At 45.7% G+C, this 20147-nt stretch overlaps 1 protein-coding gene across 3 annotated transcripts in view; it reads left to right on the top strand.

Moving 5' to 3' along the window:
- Positions 1–20147, top strand: part of LOC115226072 (NFATC2-interacting protein-like) — a 59132-nt gene that overhangs the window by 32655 nt on the left and 6330 nt on the right. The window lies entirely within an intron of this gene.

Raw genomic sequence — 20147 nt, forward strand, 5'->3', positions numbered from 1 at the left:
AATGACTGAAACAAGTAAAACAGACTGTATATACGTATGCAGGCGTGGTTATGAGGTGAACAGAAATAATGAGTGAAGAACAAATATATAGTCATCATCATCATCGTTTAGCGTCCGTTTTCCATGCTAGCATGGGTTGGACGGTTCTACTGGGGTCTGTGAAGCCAGAAGGCTTCATCAGGCCCAGTCAAATCTGGCAGTGTTTCTACGGCTGGATGTCCTTCCTAATGCCAACCACTCCGTGATGTGTAGTGGGTGCTTTTTACTTACTATCTCCTCCTCATCATCATCGTTTAACGTCCGCTTTCCATGCTAGCATGGGTTGGACGGTTCAACTGGGGTCTAGGAAGCCAGAAGGCTGTACCAGGCCCAGTCTGATCTGGCAGTGTTTCTACAGCTGGATGCCCTTCCTAACGCCAACCACTCCGTGAGTGTAGTGGGTGCTTTTTATGTGCCAGACGAGGCTGGCAAATGGCCACGATCGGATGGTGCTTTTTACGTGCCACCGGCATGGAGACCAGATGAAACTGGCAATGGCCACAATCAGATGGTGCTTTTACATGTCACGTTCGATGGTTCTCTTACGTGCACCAGCACTGGTATCACAGCTACAAATTCCATTGATGTTGATCTGATTAAATTAACAGAAGAAATCACATCTACCGACCGATGCCGGACCCCTCCCCCCCGGCACCTGTGCAGGTGGCACGTAAAAGCACCCACTACACTCGCGGAGTGGTTGGCGTTAGGAAGGGCATCCAGCCGTAGAAACTCTTCCAGATCAGACTGGAGCCTGGTCGAACCGTCCAACCCGTGCTAGCGCGGAAAACAGACGTTAAACGATGATGATGAGGAGGAGATAGTAAGGTAAAAAGCACCCACTACACTCACGGAGTGGTTGGCGTTAGGAAGGGCATCCAGCTGTAGAAACTCTGCCAGATCAGTCTGGAGCCTAGAGCAGCCCCTGACTTCCCAGACCCCGTCGAACCGTCCAACCCGTGCTAGCGCGGAAAACGGACGTTAAACGATGATGATGAGGAGGATGTAGTAAGGTAAAAAGCACCCACTACACTCGCGGAGTGGTTGGCGTTAGAAGGGCATCCAGCCATAGAAACTCTGCCAGATCAGACTGGAGCCTGGTGCAGCCTTCTGGCTTCCCAGACCCCGTCGAACCCGTCCAACCCATGCTAGCATGGAAAACGGACGTTAAACGATGATGATGATGAGGAAGAGATAGTAAGGTAAAAAGCACCCACTACAATCACGGAGTGGTTGGCGTTAGGAAGGCATCCAGCCGTAAAACTCTGCCAGATCAGACTGGGCAGCCTTCGGCTTCCCCTGGGGGAACTTTTCAAAATTTTCGCTGCGTTAGTTTTGAATTATGACATTGGGCTATGTGTGTGTCAAGTTTCATCAGAATCGGTTGAAAGCCGTGGTCAGGGTGAGGGTACAAGAAAATAGACGCACAGACAAAGTGCCGTTTATATAGAGAGAGATTGAGAAGAACAATCCATTGTTGAAAGCAGTAGGAATATCAAGTACTCATATGATGCGTTTCTCACTTCCATAATCAAGCTTCCTTTTTTGGTGTGGCTCTCTCTTGATACCTTGTTTGTTTGAAATTTCGAAAACAATGACAAGATCCAGTTGTATACTACTGCTCAATACAGAAATGTGGTAGCTTGACCTTCTAGTAAAAACAACAAAAAATCGGGCGAAGTTTCGCTTGTCGTAGCACAAGTTTCCGTCGATTTCCGTAAAAAGCTTTTATTTTTTTACATATGGGCTTGCGGGAACTTTTGAAGTAATGAGAGCGAAAGAGACTAAGAGGAAGCGAATTTATGACGAGGAAATTTCTCTTTGAAGTCCCCGTGTGTGTGTTTTGATGGGGTGTGGGAGACAGACAGTATGTTGTGTAAGTGAAGTGCTTCTGTTAGTGTGTGTGGAGAGACAGAGAGTAATGTGTGAAAGAGAGAGATAACTAAAAATTTTATTTTACTCGGTGTATGTGTATATGTATGTCTGCATGTATGTGTGTGTGTATGTATCTATGTATATGTGTATGTATGTGTGTGTGTATGTATGTATGTATGGCCGATTCAATGTTTACATTTTTTACGGAAATCGACAATCGACGGAGGAAATCGACGGAAACGTGTGCTACGACAAGCGAAACATCACCAAAAATCGCCTTAAATCATGTCCCACAATCAATAGAACAGGTTGAATAATGTAGTTCTAAATATACAAATGACGTGATGACAATGTTTACTGAAGAACACAATAGGTCTCCTCAAGCGCAGCAGGTTGTTCTGAAATCCAATTACATGGCTTGTAATAAATCCTTGTACAAAGGTACAGGAGTGGTTGTGTGGTAAGTAGTTTGCAAAAATGCCTAAATGGCATATTATATGAAATAAAGTAGTTTGCTAACCAACCACATGGTTCTGGATTCAGTCCCACTGCGTGGCATCTTGGGCAAGTGTCTTCTGCTATGGCCCTGGGCCGACCAATGCCTTGTGAGTGGATTTGGTAGATGGAAACTGAAAGAAGCCCATCGTATATATGTATATATATGCAGAGAGTGGCTGTGTGGTAAGTAGTTTGCTAACCAACCACATGGTTCTGGGTTCAGTCCCACTGCGTGGCATCTTGGGCAAGTGTCTTCTGCTATGGCCCTGGGCCGACCAATGCCTTGTGAGTGGATTTGGTAGATGGAAACTGAAAGAAGCCCATCGTATATATGTATATATATGCAGGAGTGGCTGTGTGGTAAGTAGTTTGCTAACCAACCACATGGTTCTGGGTTCAGTCCCACTGCGTGGCATCTTGGGCAAGTGTCTTCTGCTATAGCCCTGGGCCGACCAATGCCTTGTGAGTGGATTTGGTAGATGGAAACTGAAAGAAGCCTGTCGTATATATGTATATATATGCAGGAGTGGTTGTGTGGTAAGTAGCTTGCTTACCAACAACATGGTTCTGGATTTAGTCCCACTGCGTGGCATCTTGGGCAAGTGTTTTCTGCTATGGCCCTGGGCCGACCAATGCCTTGTGAGTGGATTTGGTAGATGGAAACTGAAAGAAGCCATCGTATATGTATATATATGCAGGAGTGGCTGTGTGGTAAGTAGTTTGCTAACCAACCACATGGTTCTGGGTTCAGTCCCACTGCGTGGCATCTTGGCAAGTGTCTTCTGCTATGGCCCTGGGCCGACCAATGCCTTGTGAGTGGATTTGGTAGATGGAAACTGAAAGAAGCCCATCGTATATATGTATATATGCAGGAGTGGCTGTGTGGTAAGTAGTTTGCTAACCAACCACATGGTTCTGGGTTCAGTCCCACTGCGTGGCATCTTGGGCAAGTGTCTTCTGCTATAGCCCTGGGCCGACCAATGCCTGTGAGTGGATTTGGTAGATGGAAACTGAAAGAAGCCCATCGTATATATGTATATATATGCAGGAGTGGCTGTGTGGTAAGTAGTTTGCTAACCAACCACATGGTTCTGGGTTCAGTCCCACTGCGTGGCATCTTGGGCAAGTGTCTTCTGCTATAGCCCTGGGCCGACCAATGCCTTGTGAGTGGATTTGGTAGATGGAAACTGAAAGAAGCCTGTCGTATATATGTATATATATGCAGGAGTGGTTGTGTGGTAAGTAGTTTGCTAACCAACCACATGGTTCTGGGTTCAGTCCCACTGCGTGGCATCTTGGGCAAGTGTCTTCTGCTATGGCCTGGGCCGACCAATGCCTGTGAGTGGATTTGGTAGATGGAAACTGAAAGAAGCCCATCGTATATATGTATATATATGCAGGAGTGGTTGTGTGGTAAGTAGCTTGCTTACCAACCACATAGTTCCGGGTTCAGTCCCACCGCGTGGCACCTTGGGCAACTATCTTCTGCTATAGCCCTGGGCCGACCAATGCCTTGTGAGTGGATTTGGTAGATGGAAACTGAAAGAAGCCTGTCGTATATATGTATATATATGCAGGAGTGGTTGTGTGGTAAGTAATTTGCTAACCAACCACATGGTTCTGGGTTCAGTCCCACTGCGTGGCATCTTGGGCAAGTGTCTTCTGCTATGGCCCTGGGCCGACCAATGCCTTGTGAGTGGATTTGGTAGATGGAAACTGAAAGAAGCCCATCGTATATATGTATATATATGCAGGAGTGGTTGTGTGGTAAGTAGCTTGCTTACCAACCACATAGTTCCGGGTTCAGTCCCACCGCGTGGCACCTTGGGCAACTATCTTCTGCTATAGCCCTGGGCCGACCAATGCCTTGTGAGTGGATTTGGTAGATGGAAACTGAAAGAAGCCCATCGTATATATGTATATATATGCAGGAGTGGTTGTGTGGTAAGTAGCTTGCTTACCAACCACATAGTTCCGGGTTCAGTCCCACCGCGTGGCACCTTGGGCAACTATCTTCTGCTATAGCCCTGGGCCGACCAATGCCTTGTGAGTGGATTTGGTAGATGGAAACTGAAAGAAGCCCATCGTATATATGTATATATATGCAGGAGTGGTTGTGTGGTAAGTAGCTTGCTTACCAACCACATAGTTCCGGGTTCAGTCCCACCGCGTGGCACCTTGGGCAACTATCTTCTGCTATAGCCCTGGGCCGACCAATGCCTTGTGAGTGGATTTGGTAGATGGAAACTGAAAGAAGCCTGTCGTATATATGTATATATATGCAGGATGGTGTTGTGTGGTAAGTAGTTTGCTAACCAACCACATGGTTCTGGGTTCAGTCCCACTGCGTGGCATCTTGGGCAAGTGTCTTCTGCTATGGCCCTGGGCCGACCAATGCCTTGTGAGTGGATTTGGTAGATGGAAACTGAAAGAAGCCCATCGTATATATGTATATATATGCAGGAGTGGTTTGTGGGTAAGTAGCTTGCTTACCAACCACATAGTTCCGGGTTCAGTCCCACCGCGTGGCACCTTGGGCAACTATCTTCTGCTATAGCCCTGGGCCGACCAATGCCTTGTGAGTGGATTTGGTAGATGGAAACTGAAAGAAGCCCATCGTATATATGTATATATATGCAGGAGTGGCTGTGTGGTAAGTAGTTTGCTAACCAACCACATGGTTCTGGGTTCAGTCCCACTGCGTGGCATCTTGGGCAAGTGTCTTCTGCTTTTGCCCTGGGCCGACCAGTGCCTTGTGAGTGGATTTGGTAGATGGAAACTGAAAGAAGCCCATCGTATATATGTATATATATGCAGGAGTGGCTGTGTGGTAAGTAGTTTGCTAACCAACCACATGGTTCTGGGTTCAGTCCCACTGCGTGGCATCTTGGGCAAGTGTCTTCTGCTATTGCCCTGGGCCGACCAGTGCCTTGTGAGTGGATTTGGTAGATGGAAACTGAAAGAAGCCCATCGTATATATGTAATATATGCAGGAGTGGCTGTGTGGTAAGTAGTTGCTAACCAACCACATGGTTCTGGGTTCAGTCCCACCACGTGGCACCTTGGGCAACTATCTTCTACTATAGCCCTGGGCCGACCATGCCTTGTGAGTGGATTTGGTAGATGGAAACTGAAGAAGCCCATCGTATATATGTATTATATATGCAGGAGTGGTTGTGTGGTAAGTAGCTTGCTTACCAACCACATAGTTACGGGTTCAGTCCCACTGCGTGGCATCTTGGGCAACTATCTTCTACTATAGCCTTGGACCGACCAATGCCTTGTGAGTGGATTTGGCAGACGGAAACTGAAAGAAGCCCATCATATATATGTATAAATATATGTGTGTGTGTGTTTTTGTGTCTGTCTGTCCCCAAAACATCGTTTGACAACCGATGCTGGTGTGTTTACGTCCCCGTAACTTAGCAGTTTGGCAAAGAGAGAGCAATAGAATAAGTACTAGGTTTACAAAGAATAAGTCCTGGGGTCAATTAGCTCGACTAAATGCGGTGCTCCAGCATGGCCACAGTCAAATGACTGAAACAAGTAAAACAGACTGTATATACGTATGCAGGCGTGGTTATGAGGTGAACAGAAATAAATGAGTGAAGAACAAATATATAGTCATCATCATCATCGTTTAGCGTCCGTTTTCCATGCTAGCATGGGTTGGACGGTTCTACTGGGGTCTGTGAAGCCAGAAGGCTTCATCAGGCCCAGTCAAATCTGGCAGTGTTTCTACGGCTGGATGCCCTTCCTAATGCCAACCACTCCGTGATGTGTAGTGGGTGCTTTTTACCTTACTATCTCCTCCTCATCATCATCGTTTAACGTCCGCTTTCCATGCTAGCATGGGTTGGACGGTTCAACTGGGGTCTAGGAAGCCAGAAGGCTGTACCAGGCCCAGTCTGATCTGGCAGTGTTTCTACAGCTGGATGCCCTTCCTAACGCCAACCACTCCGTGAGTGTAGTGGGTGCTTTTTATGTGCCAGACGAGGCTGGCAAATGGCCACGATCGGATGGTGCTTTTTACGTGCCACCGGCATGGAGACCAGATGAAACTGGCAATGGCCACAATCAGATGGTGCTGTTTACATGTCACGTTCGGATGGTTCTCTTACGTGCCACCAGCACTGGTATCACAGCTACAAATTCCATTGATGTTGATCTGATAATTAAATTAACAGAAGAAATCACATCTACCGACCGATGCCGGACCCCTCCCCCCGGCACCTGTGCAGGTGGCACGTAAAAAGCACCCACTACACTCGCGGAGTGGTTGGCGTTAGGAAGGGCATCCAGCCGTAGAAACTCTTCCAGATCAGACTGGAGCCTGGTCGAACCGTCCAACCCGTGCTAGCGCGGAAAACAGACGTTAAACGATGATGATGAGGAGATAGTAAGTAAAAAGCACCCACTACACTCACGGAGTGGTTGGCGTTAGGAAGGGCATCCAGCTGTAGAAACTCTGCCAGATCAGTCTGGAGCCTAGAGCAGCCCCTGGCTTCCCAGACCCCGTCGAACCGTCCAACCCGTGCTAGCGCGGAAAACGGACGTTAAACGATGATGATGAGGAGGATGTAGTAAGGTAAAAAGCACCCACTACACTCGCGGAGTGGTTGGCGTTAGGAAGGGCATCCAGCCATAGAAACTCTGCCAGATCAGACTGGAGCCTGGTGCAGCCTTCTGGCTTCCCAGACCCCGGTCGAACCGTCCAACCCATGCTAGCATGGAAAACGGACGTTAAACGATGATGATGATGAGGAAGAGATAGTAAGGTAAAAAGCACCCACTACAATCACGGAGTGGTTGGCGTTAGGAAGGGCATCCAGCCGTAGAAACTCTGCCAGATCAGACTGGAGCAGCCTTCGGGCTTCCCCTGGGGGAACTTTTCAAAATTTTAGCTGCGTTAGTTTTGAATTATGACATTGGGCTATGTGTGTGTCAAGTTTCATCAGAATCGGTTGAAAGCCGTGGTCAGGGTGAGGGTACAAGAAAACAGACGCACAGACAAAGTGCCGTTTATATAGAGAAAGATTGAGAAGAACAATCCATTGTTGAAAGCAGTAGGAATATCAAGTACTCATATGATGCGTTTCTCACCTTCCATAATCAAGCTTCCTTTTTTGGTGTGGCTCTCTCTTGATACCTTGTTTGTTTGAAATTTCGAAAACAATGACAAGATCCAGTTGTATACTACTGCTCAATACAGAAATGTGGTAGCTTGACCTTCTAGTAAAAACAACAAAAAATCGGGCGAAGTTTCGCTTGTCGTAGCACAAGTTTCCGTCGATTTCCGTAAAAAGCTTTTATTTTTTTACATATGGGCTTGCGGGAACTTTTGAAGTAATGAGAGCGAAAGAGACTAAGAGGAAGCGAATTTATGACGAGGAAATTTCTCTTTGAAGTCCCCGTGTGTGTGTTTGATGGGGTGTGGGAGACAGACAGTATGTTGTGTAAGTGAAGTGCTTCTGTTAGTGTGTGTGGAGAGACAGAGAGTAATGTGTGAAAGAGAGAGATAACTAAAAAATTTTACTCGGTGTATGTGTATATGTATGTCTGCATGTATGTGTGTGTGTATGTATCTATGTATATGTGTATGTATGTGTGTGTGTATGTATGTATGTATGGCCGATTCAATGTTTACATTTTTTACGGAAATCGACAATCGACGGAGGAAATCGACGGAAACGTGTGCTACGACAAGCGAAACATCACCAAAAATCGCCTTAAATCATGTCCCACAATCAATAGAACAGGTTGAATAATGTAGTTCTAAATATACAAATGACGTGATGACAATGTTTACTGAAGAACACAATAGGTCTCCTCAAGCGCAGCAGGTTGTTCTGAAATCCAATTACATGGCTTGTAATAAATCCTTGTACAAGGTACAGGAGTGGTTGTGTGGTGTAAGTAGTTTGCAAAAATGCCTAAATGGCATATTATATGAAATAAAGTAGTTTGCTAACCAACCACATGGTTCTGGATTCAGTCCCACTGCGTGGCATCTTGGGCAAGTGTCTTCTGCTATGGCCCTGGGCCGACCAATGCCTTGTGAGTGGATTTGGTAGAGGAAAACGAAAGAACTAAGAAAGAAGCCCATCGTATATATGTATATATAGGCAGAGGGCTGTGTGGTAAGTAGTTTGCTAACCAACCACATGGTTCTGGGTTCAGTCCCACTGCGTGGCATCTTGGGCAAGTGTCTTCTGCTATAGCCCTGGGCCGACCAATGCCTTGTGAGTGGATTTGGAGATGGAAACTGAAAGAAGCCTGTCGTATATATGTATATATATGCAGAGTGGTTGTGTGTGGTAAGTAGCTTGCTTACCAACAACATGGTTCTGGATTCAGTCCCACTGCGTGGCATCTTGGGCAAGTGTCTTCTGCTATGGCCCTGGGCCGACCAATTCCTTGTGAGTGGATTTGGTAGATGGAAACTGAAAGAAGCCCATCGTATATATGTATATATATGCAGGAGTGGCTGTGTGGTAAGTGGTTTGCTAACCAACCACATGGTTCTGGGTTCAGTCCCACTGCGTGGCATCTTGGGCAAGTGTCTTCTGCTATGGCCCTGGGCCGACCAATGCCTTGTGAGTGGATTTGGTAGATGGAAACTGAAAGAAGCCCATCGTATATATGTATATATATGCAGGAGTGGCTGTGTGGTAAGTAGTTTGCTAACCAACCACATGGTTCTGGGTTCAGTCCCACTGCGTGGCATCTTGGGCAAGTGTCTTCTGCTATAGCCCTGGGCCGACCAATGCCTTGTGAGTGGATTTGGTAGATGGAAACTGAAAGAAGCCTGTCGTATATATGTATATATATGCAGGAGTGGTTGTGTGGTAGTAGTAGTTTGCTAACCAACCACATGGTTCTGGGTTCAGTCCCACTGCGTGGCATCTTGGGCAAGTGTCTTCTGCTATGGCCCTGGGCCGACCAATGCCTTGTGAGTGGATTTGGTAGATGGAAACTGAAAGAAGCCTGTCGTATATATGTATATATATGCAGGAGTGGTTGTGTGGTAAGTAGCTTGCTTACCAACCACATAGTTCCGGGTTCAGTCCCACTGCGTGGCATCTTGGGCAACTATCTTCTACTATAGCCCTGGGCCGACCAATGCCTTGTGAGTGGATTTGGTAGATGGAAACTGAAAGAAGCCTGTCGTATATATGTATATATATGCAGGAGTGGTTGTGTGGTAAGTAGCTTGCTTACCAACCACATAGTTCCGAGTTCAGTCCCACTGCGTGGCACCTTGGGCAACTATCTTCTACTATAGCCCTGGGCCGACCAATGCCTTGTGAGTGGATTTGGTAGATGGAAACTGAAAGAAGCCTGTCGTATATATGTATATATATGCAGGAGTGGTTGTGTGGTAAGTAGCTTGCTTACCAACCACATAGTTCCGGGTTCAGTCCCACTGCGTGGCATCTTGGGCAACTATCTTCTACTATAGCCCTGGGCCGACCAATGCCTTGTGAGTGGATTTGGTAGATGGAAACTGAAAGAAGCCTGTCGTATATATGTATATATATGCAGGAGTGGTTGTGTGGTAAGTAGCTTGCTTACCAACCACATAGTTCCGGGTTCAGTCCCACTGCGTGGCATCTTGGGCAACTATCTTCTACTATAGCCTCGGGCCGACCAATGCCTTGTGAGTGGATTTGGTAGATGGAAACTGAAAGAAGCCTGTCGTATATATGTATATATATGCAGGAGTGGTTGTGTGGTAAGTAGCTTGCTTACCAACCACATAGTTCCGGGTTCAGTCCCACTGCGTGGCACCTTGGGCAACTATCTTCTACTATAGCCTTGGACCAACCAATGCCTTGTGAGTGGATTTGGCAGACGGAAACTGAAAGAAGCCCATCATATATATGTATAAATATATGTGTGTGTGTGTTTTTGTGTCTGTCTCTCCCCAAAACATCGTTTGACAACCGATGCTGGTGTGTTTACGTCCCCGTAACTTAGCAGTTTGGCAAAGAGAGAGCAATAGAATAAGTACTAGGTTTACAAAGAATAAGTCCTGGGGTCAATTAGCTCGACTAAATGCGGTGCTCCAGCATGGCCACAGTCAAATGACTGAAACAAGTAAAACAGACTGTATATACGTATGCAGGCGTGGTTATGAGGTGAACAGAAATAAATGAGTGAAGAACAATATATAGTCATCATCACCATCGTTTAGCGTCCGTTTTCCATGCTAGCATGGGTTGGACGGTTCTACTGGGGTCTGTGAAGCCAGAAGGCTTCATCAGGCCCAGTCAAATCTGGCAGTGTTTCTACGGCTGGATGCCCTTCCTAATGCCAACCACTCCGTGATGTGTAGTGGGTGCTTTTTACCTTACTATCTCCTCCTCATCATCATCGTTTAACGTCCGCTTTCCATGCTAGCATGGGTTGGACGGTTCAACTGGGGTCTAGGAAGCCAGAAGGCTGTACCAGGCCCAGTCTGATCTGGCAGTGTTTCTACAGCTGGATGCCCTTCCTAACGCCAACCACTCCGTGAGTGTAGTGGGTGCTTTTTATGTGCCAGACGAGGCTGGCAAATGGCCACGATCGGATGGTGCTTTTTACGTGCCACCGGCATGGAGACCAGATGAAACTGGCAATGGCCACAATCAGATGGTGCTTTTTACATGTCACGTTCAGATGGTTCTCTTACGTGCCACCAGCACTGGTATCACAGCTACAATTCCATTGATGTTGATCTGATAATTAAATTAACAGAAGAAATCACATCTACCGACCGATGCCGGACCCCTCCCCCCGGCACCTGTGCAGTGGCACGTAAAAAGCACCCACTACACTCGCGGAGTGGTTGGCGTTAGGAAGGGCATCCAGCCGTAGAAACTCTTCCAGATCAGACTGGAGCCTGGTCGAACCGTCCAACCCGTGCTAGCGCGGAAAACAGACGTTAAACGATGATGATGAGGAGGAGATAGTAAGGTAAAAAGCACCCACTACACTCACGGAGTGGTTGGCGTTAGGAAGGGCATCCAGCTGTAGAAACTCTGCCAGATCAGTCTGGAGCCTAGAGCAGCCCCTGGCTTCCCAGACCCCGGTCGAACCGTCCAACCCGTGCTAGCGCGGAAAACGGACGTTAAACGATGATGATGAGGAGGATGTATGTAAGTAAGGTTAAAAGCACCCACTACACTCGCGGAGTGGTTGGCGTTAGGAAGGGCATCCAGCCATAGAAACTCTGCCAGATCAGACTGGAGCCTGGTGCAGCCTTCTGGCTTCCCAGACCCCGGTCGAACCGTCCAACCCATGCTAGCATGGAAAACGGACGTTAAACGATGATGATGATGAGGAAGAGATAGTAAGGTAAAAAGCACCACTACACTCACGGAGTGGTTGGCGTTAGGAAGGGCATCCAGCCGTAGAAGAAACTCTGCCAGATCAGACTGGAGCAGCCTTCGGGCTCCCAGACCCCGGTCGAACCGTCCAACCCATGCTAGCATGGAAAACGGATGTTAAACGATGATATGAGGAGGAGGAGGAGGTAGTAAGGTAAAAAGCACCCACTACACTTGCGGAGTGGTTGGCGTTAGGAAGAGCATCCAGCCGTAGAAACTCTGCCAGATCAGACTGGAGCCTGGAGCAGCCTTCGGGCTTCCCAGACCCCGGTCGAACCGTCCAACCCATGCTAGCGCGGAAAACGGACGTTAAACGATGATGATGAGGAGGACATAGTAAGGTAAAAAGCACCCACTACACTCACAGAGTGGTTGGCGTTAGGAAGGGCATCCAGCCGTAGAAACTCTGCCAGATCAGACTGGAGCCTGGAGCAGCCCCTGGCTTCCCAGACCCCGGTCGAACCGTCCAACCCGTGCTAGCACGGAAAACGGACGTTAAACGATGATGATGATAAAGATTGATAAGGATAGAGTCAACTGTTGATAAGTCCTAAATGGAACAGCCCTGTTATCACTTAGCTGGTACAGCACTGATCACTAGGCTGATTCTGTAGCTATAGAATATATAGAACTAGCAGTATCGCCCGGCGTTGCTTGGGTTTGTAAGGGAAATAACTATAAAGCATTTTTAGAGAGTTATAGCCAAAAAATAGCAAAAAGATGGAAAAAAATGATGGTAAATTTTTTTTTTTAGTTAAAAAAGGTGGAGTTGCGTCCCCTAGACAGTTTGCGGCTTGTGTTTCTGATTCTGGACCCCATGTCGAATTTATCGATTTTTTTCAGAACTGGGGGAACTTTTCAAAATTTTCGCTGCGTTAGTTTTGAATTATGACATTGGGCTATGTGTGTGTCAAGTTTCATCAGAATCGGTTGAAAGCCGTGGTCAGGGTGAGGGTACAAGAAAACAGACGCACAGACAAAGTGCCGTTTATATAGAGAGAGATTGAGAAGAACAATCCATTGTTGAAGCAGTAGGAATATCAAGTACTCATATGATGCGTTTCTCACCTTCCATAATCAAGCTTCCTTTTTTGTGTGGCTCTCTCTTGATACCTTGTTTGTTTGAAATTTCGAAAACAATGACAAGATCCAGTTGTATACTACTACTCAATACAGAAATGTGGTAGCTTGACCTTCTAGTAAAAACAACAAAAAATCGGGCGAAGTTTCGCTTGTCGTAGCACAAGTTTCCGTCGATTTCCGTAAAAAGCTTTTATTTTTTTACATATGGGCTTGCGGGAACTTTTGAAGTAATGAGAGCGAAAGAGACTAAGAGGAAGCGAATTTATGACGAGGAAATTTCTCTTTGAAGTCCCCGTGGTGTGTTTGATGGGGTGTGGGAGACAGACAGTATGTTGTGTAAGTGAAGTGCTTCTGTTAGTGTGTGTGAAGAGACAGAGTAATGTGTGAAAGAGAGAGATAACTAAAAAATTTTACTCGGTGTATGTGTATATGTATGTCTGCATGTATGTGTGTGTGTATGTATCTATGTATATGTGTATGTATGTGTGTGTGTATGTATGTATGTATGGCCGATTCAATGTTTACATTTTTTACGGAAATCGACAATCGACGGAGGAAATCGACGGAAACGTGTGCTACGACAAGCGAAACATCACCAAAAATCGCCTTAAATCATGTCCCACAATCAATAGAACAGGTTGAATAATGTAGTTCTAAATATACAAATGACTTGATGACGTTTACTGAAGAACACAATAGGTCTCCTCAAGCGCAGCAGGTTGTTCTGAAATCCAATTACATGGCTTGTAATAAATTCTTGTACAAAGGTACAGGAGTGGTTGTGTGGTAAGTAGTTTGCAAAAATGCCTAAATGGCATATTATATGAAATAAAGTAGTTTGCTAACCAACCACATGGTTCTGGATTCAGTCCCACTGCGTGGCATCTTGGGCAAGTGTCTTCTGCTATGGCCCTGGGCCGACCAATGCCTTGTGAGTGGATTTGGTAGATGGAAACTGAAAGAAGCCCATCGTATATATGTATATATATGCAGGAGTGGTTGTGTGGTAAGTAGCTTGCTTACCAACCACATAGTTCCGGGTTCAGTCCCACTGCGTGGCACCTTGGGCAACTATCTTCTACTATAGCCCTGGGCCGACCAATGCCTTGTGAGTGGATTTGGTAGATGGAAACTGAAAGAAGCCTGTCGTATATATGTATATATATGCAGGAGTGGTTGTGTGGTAAGTAGCTTGCTTACCAACCACATAGTTCCGGGTTCAGTCCCACTGCGTGGCATCTTGGGCAACTATCTTCTACTATAGCCTTGGACCGACCAATGCCTTCTGAAAGAAGCCCATCATATATATGTATAAATATATGTGTGTGTGTGTTTTTGTGTCTGTCTGTCCCCAAAACATCGTTTGACAACCGATGCTGGTGTGTTTACGTCCCCGTAACTTAGCAGTTTGGCAAAGAGAGAGCAATAGAATAAGTTCTAGGTTTACAAAGAATAAGTCCTGGGGTCAATTAGCTCGACTAAATGCGGTGCTCCAGCATGGCCACAGTCAAATGACTGAAACAAGTAAAACAGACTGTATATACGTATGCAGGCGTGGTTATGAGGTGAACAGAAATAAATGAGTGAAGAACAAATATATAGTCATCATCATCATCGTTTAGCGTCCGTTTTCCATGCTAGCATGGGTTGGACGGTTCTACTGGGGTCTGTGAAGCCAGAAGGCTTCATCAGGCCCAGTCAAATCTGGCAGTGTTTCTACGGCTGGATGCCCTTCCTAATGCCAACCACTCCGTGATGTGTAGTGGGTGCTTTTTACCTTACTATCTCCTCCTCATCATCATCGTTTAACGTCCGCTTTCCATGCTAGCATGGGTTGGACGGTTCAACTGGGGTCTAGGAAGCCAGAAGGCTGTACCAGGCCCAGTCTGATCTGGCAGTGTTTCTACAGCTGGATGCCCTTCCTAACGCCAACCACTCCGTGAGTGTAGTGGGTGCTTTTTATGTGCCAGACGAGGCTGGCAAATGGCCACGATCGGATGGTGCTTTTTACGTGCCACCGGCATGGAGACCAGATGAAACTGGCAATGGCCACAATCAGATGGTGCTTTTTACATGTCACGTTCAGATGGTTCTCTTACGTGCCACCAGCACTGGTATCACAGCTACAAATTCCATTGATGTTGATCTGATAATTAAATTAACAGAAGAAATCACATCTACCGACCGATGCCGGACCCCTCCCCCCGGCACCTGTGCAGGTGGCACGTAAAAAGCACCCACTACAGTCGCGGAGTGGTTGGCGTTAGGAAGGGCATCCAGCCGTAGAAACTCTTCCAGATCAGACTGGAGCCTGGTCGAACCGTCCAACCCGTGCTAGCGCGGAAAACAGACGTTAAACGATGATGATGAGGAGGAGATAGTAAGGTAAAAAGCACCCACTACACTCACGGAGTGGTTGGCGTTAGGAAGGGCATCCAGCTGTAGAAACTCTGCCAGATCAGTCTGGAGCCTAGAGCAGCCCCTGGCTTCCCAGACCCCGGTCGAACCGTCCAACCCGTGCTAGCGCGGAAAACGGACGTTAAACAATGATGATGAGGAGGATGTAGTAAGGTAAAAAGCACCCACTACACTCGCGGAGTGGTTGGCGTTAGGAAGGGCATCCAGCCATAGAAACTCTGCCAGATCAGACTGGAGCCTGGAGCAGCCTTCGGGCTTCCCAGACCCCGGTCAAACCGTCCAACCCATGCTAGCGCGGAAAACGGACGTTAAACGATGATGATGAGGAGGACATAGTAAGGTAAAAAGCACCCACTACACTCACAGAGTGGTTGGCGTTAGGAAGGGCATCCAGCCGTAGAAACTCTGCCAGATCAGACTGGAGCCTGGAGCAGCCCCTGGCTTCCCAGACCCCGGTCGAACCGTCCAACCCGTGCTAGCACGGAAAACGGACGTTAAACGATGATGATGATAATGATGATGAAGGATAGAGTCAACTGTTGATAAGTCCTAAATGGAACAGCCCTGTTATCACTTAGCTGGTACAGCACTGATCACTAGGCTGATTCTGTAGCTATAGAATATATAGAACTAGCAGTATCGCCCGGCGTTGCTCGGGTTTGTAAGGGAAATAACTATAAAGCATTTTTAGAGAGTTATAGCCAAAAAATTGCAAAAAGATGGAAAAAATTGATGGTAAATTTTTTTTTTAGTTAAAAAAGGTGGAGTTGCGTCCCCTAGAGAGTTTGCGGCTTGTGTTTCTGATTCTCGACCCCATGTCGAATTTATCGATTTTTTTCAGAACTGGGGGAACTTTTCAAAATTTTGGCTGCGTTAGTTTTGAATTATGACATTGGGCTATGTGTGTGTCAAGTTTCATCAGAATCGGTTGAAAGCCGTGGTCAGGGTGAGGGTACAAGAAAACAGACGCACAGACAAAGTGCCGTTTATATAGAGAGGAGATTGAGAAGAACAATCCATTGTTGAAAGCAGTAGTAGGATATCAAGTACTCATATGATGCGTTTCTCACCTTCCATAATCAAGCTTCCTTTTTTGGTGTGGCTCTCTCTTGATACCTTGTTTGTTTGAAATTTCGAAAACAATGACAAGATCCAGTTGTATATACTACTACTCAATACAGAAATGTGGTAGCTTGACCTTCTAGTAAAAACAACAAAAAATCGGGCGAAGTTTCGCTTGTCGTAGCACAAGTTTCCGTCGATTTCCGTAAAAAGCTTTTATTTTTTTACATATGGGCTTGCGGGAACTTTTGAAGTAATGAGAGCGAAAGAGACTAAGAGGAAGCGAATTTATGACGAGGAAATTTCTCTTTGAAGTCCCCGTGTGTGTGTTTGATGGGGTGTGGGAGACAGACAGTATGTTGTGTAAGTGAAGTGCTTCTGTAGTGTGTGTGTGAAGAGACAGAGAGTAATGTGTGAAAGAGAGAGATAACTAAAAAATTTTACTCGGTGTATGTGTATATGTATGTCTGCATGTATGTGTGTGTGTATGTATCTATGTATATGTGTATGTATGTGTGTGTGTATGTATGTATGTATGGCCGATTCAATGTTTACATTTTTTACGGAAATCGACAATCGACGGAGGAAAAATCGACGGAAACGTGTGCTACGACAAGCGAAACATCACCAAACATCGCCTTAAATCATGTCCCACAATCAATAGAACAGGTTGAATAATGTAGTTCTAAATATACAAATGACTTGATGACAACGTTACTGAAGAACACAATAGGTGTCCTCAAGCGCAGCAGGTGTTCTGAAATCCAATTACATGGCTTGTAATAAATCCTTGTACAAAGGTACAGGAGTGGTGTGTGGTAGTAGTTTGCAAAAATGCCTAAATGGCATATATATGAAATAAAGTAGTTTGCTAACCAACCACATGGTTCTGGATTCAGTCCCACTGCGTGGCATCTTGGGCAAGTGTCTTCTGCTATGGCCCTGGGCCGACCAATGCCTTGTGAGTGGATTTGGTAGATGGAAACTGAAAGAAGCCCATCGTATATATGTATATATATGCAGGAGTGGCTGTGTGGTAAGTAGTTTGCTAACCAACCACATGGTTCTGGTTCAGTCCCACTGCGTGGATCTTGGGCAAGTGTCTTCTGCTATGGCCCTGGGCCGACCAATGCCTTGTGAGTGGATTTGGTAGATGGAAACTGAAAGAAGCCCATCGTATATAGTATATATATGCAGGAGTGGCTGTGTGGTAAGTAGTTTGCTAACCAACCACATGGTTCTGGGTTCAGTCCCACTGCGTGGCATCTTGGGCAAGTGTCTTCTGCTATGGCCCTGGGCCGACCAATGCCTTGTGAGTGGATTTGGTAGATGGAAACTGAAAGAAGCCCATCGTATATATGTATATATGCAGGAGTGGCTGTGTGGTAAGTAGTTTGCTAACCAACCACATGGTTCTGGGTTCAGTCCCACTGCGTGGCATCTTGGGCAAGTGTCTTCTGCTATGGCCCTGGGCCGACCAATGCCTTGTGAGTGGATTTGGTAGATGGAAACTGAAAGAAGCCCATCGTATATATGTATATATATGCAGGAGTGGCTGTGTGGTAAGTAGTTTGCTAACCAACCACATGGTTCTGGGTTCAGTCCCACTGCGTGGCATCTTGGGCAAGTGTCTTCTGCTATGGCCCTGGGCTGACCAATGCCTTGTGAGTGGATTTGGTAGATGGAAACTGAAAGAAGCCCATCGTATATATGTATATATATGCAGGAGTGGCTGTGTGGTAAGTAGCTTCCTTACCAACCACATGGTTCTGGGTTCAGTCCCACTGCGTGGCATCTTGGGCAAGTGTCTTCTGCTATAGCCCTGGGCTGACCAATGCCTTGTGAGTGGATTTGGTAGATGGAAACTGAAAGAAGCCTGTCGTATATATGTATATATATGCAGGAGTGGTTGTGTGGTAAGTAGCTTGCTTACCAACAACATAGTTCCGGGTTCAGTCCCACTGCGTGGCACCTTGGGCAACTATCTTCTACTATAGCCTTGGGCCGACCAATGCCTTGTGAGTGGATTTGGTAGACGGAAACTGAAAGAAGCCCATCGTATATATGTATGTGCGTGTATATGTTTTTGTGTCTGTCTGTCCCCAAAACATCGTTTGACAACCGATGCTGGTGTGTTTACGTCCCCGTAACTTAGCAGTTTGGCAAAGAGAGAGCAATAGAATAAGTACTAGGTTTACAAAGAATAAGTCCTGGGGTCAATTAGCTCGACTCAATGCGGTATTCCAGCATGGCCACAGTCAAATGACTGAAACAAGTAAAACAGACTGTATATACGTATGCAGGCGTGGTTATGAGGTGAGTAGTTTGCTTACCAACCACATGGTTCCAGGTTCATTCGCACTGCTTGGCACCTTGGGCAACTATCTTCTACTATAGCCTTGGGCCGACCAATGCCTTGTGAGTGGATTTGGTAGACAGAAACTGAAAAAAGCCCGTCGTATATATGTGTATGTATATATATATATATACTCTTACTCTTTTACTCTTTTACTTGTTTCAGTCATTTGACTGCGGCCATGCTGGAGCACCGCCTTTAATCGAGCAACTCGACCCCGAGACTTATTCTTTTGTAAGCCTAGTACTTATTCTATCGGTCTCTTTTGCCAAACCACTAAGTGACGGGGACGTAAACACACCAGCATCGGTTGTCAAGCAACGCTAGGGGGACACACAGTCACACATACATATATATATATATATATATACGATGGGCTTCTTTCAGTTTCTGTCTACCAAATCCACTCACAAGGCTTCGGTCGGCCCGAGGCTATAGTAGAAGACACTTGCCCAAGGTGCCACGCAGTGGGACTGAACCCGGAACCATGTGGTTGGTAAACAAGCTACTTACCACACAGCCATATATATCATCTTTTAACATCCACTTTCCATGCTGGCATGGGTTCGACGATTTTGACTGGGGGCTCCAATCTTGATCTGGCAGAGTTTCTACAGCTGGATGCCCTTCCTAATGCCAACCACTCTGAGAGTGTAGTGGGTGTTTTTACATGCCACCTGCACGGGGGCCAGTTAGGCGGCACTGGCAACCACCTCGCTCGAATCTTTTTACACGTGCCACCAGCACATGTGCCAGTGAAGTGACGTTGGTAACGATCACGCTCGAAAGGTGATGTATGTGTGTGTCTGTGTTTGTCCCTCCCCCCCAATATCGCTTGATAGACGATGGTGGTGTGTTTACGTCGCTGTAACTTAGCGGTTTGGCAAAAGAGAGACTAAAATTATCAAAGAAAAAAATTAGCAAACAAAAGAAACATTTGGAAAGAAAAAAAATTTGCAAACAAAAAAAAGAATTTGCAAACACCTAGCGGTTCTGCAAAAGAGACCAATAGAATAAGTACTGGGCTTACAAAAGAATAAGTCCCGGGGTCGAGTTGCTGGATTAAAGGCGGTGCTCCAGCATGGCCGCAGTCAAATGACTGAAACAAGTAAAAGAGAAAGAGAAAGAGAAACAAAAAAATATTTGCAAACAAAAAAAAAATTTGCAAACAAAAAAAAAATTTGTAAAGAAAACAAAATTTGCAAAAAAAAAAAAAATTTGCAAAAAAAAAAAAAAATTGTAAAGAAAACAAAATTTGCAAAAAAAAAAAATTTGCAAACAAAAAAAAAATTTGTAAAGAAAACAAAATTTGGAAAAAAAAAAAAAATTTGCAAAAAAAAAAAAAAATTTGTAAAGAAAACAAAATTTGCAAAAAAAAAAAAAATTTGCAAACAAAAATAAAAATTTGCAAACAAAAAAAAAATTTGTAAGAAAACAAAAAATTG

The sequence above is a fragment of the Octopus sinensis genome, linkage group LG29, assembly GCF_006345805.1.
Source record: "Octopus sinensis linkage group LG29, ASM634580v1, whole genome shotgun sequence".
In the NCBI taxonomy this organism is placed as follows: domain Eukaryota; kingdom Metazoa; phylum Mollusca; class Cephalopoda; order Octopoda; family Octopodidae; genus Octopus; species Octopus sinensis.